At 56.3% G+C, this 268-nt stretch overlaps 1 protein-coding gene across 2 annotated transcripts in view; it reads left to right on the top strand.

The window, feature by feature from the left end:
* LOC107703070 (immunoglobulin superfamily member 21-like) overlaps positions 1–268 on the top strand; it is a 13,320-nt gene that overhangs the window by 9,188 nt on the left and 3,864 nt on the right. The gene's annotated exons all lie outside the window — the stretch shown is intronic.

The raw sequence follows: 268 nt of genomic DNA, 5'->3' as shown, positions 1-268 counted from the left end.
GTAGTTGTGTCTTCTTTTGGAAGGCCAAACAAAGTAGTTTCGCTTTCAGGCCGGAGGGCTAGAGTGAGCGGAGGCCGGCGGATTCGACGAAGGATGGGCTGGCGGGCTTGCGGCAACCATGTGACGACCCCGGGCTGGACTCTGCTTCGTCCACAGTGAAAGCCGATCCGGCGATCCACAGAGCGAAGTTGATGTATTTCCTCAGCGACCAGCACAGATCAGCTCCAGGCATGACGAAGCGGATATCGTCCTCTTTTGGAAGACCAAA

Source organism: Sinocyclocheilus anshuiensis, unplaced genomic scaffold (assembly GCF_001515605.1).
Source record: "Sinocyclocheilus anshuiensis isolate Anshui unplaced genomic scaffold, SAMN03320099.WGS_v1.1 scaffold883, whole genome shotgun sequence".
NCBI lineage: Eukaryota > Metazoa > Chordata > Actinopteri > Cypriniformes > Cyprinidae > Sinocyclocheilus > Sinocyclocheilus anshuiensis.
This window is presented reverse-complemented; position numbering and strand designations above follow the sequence as displayed.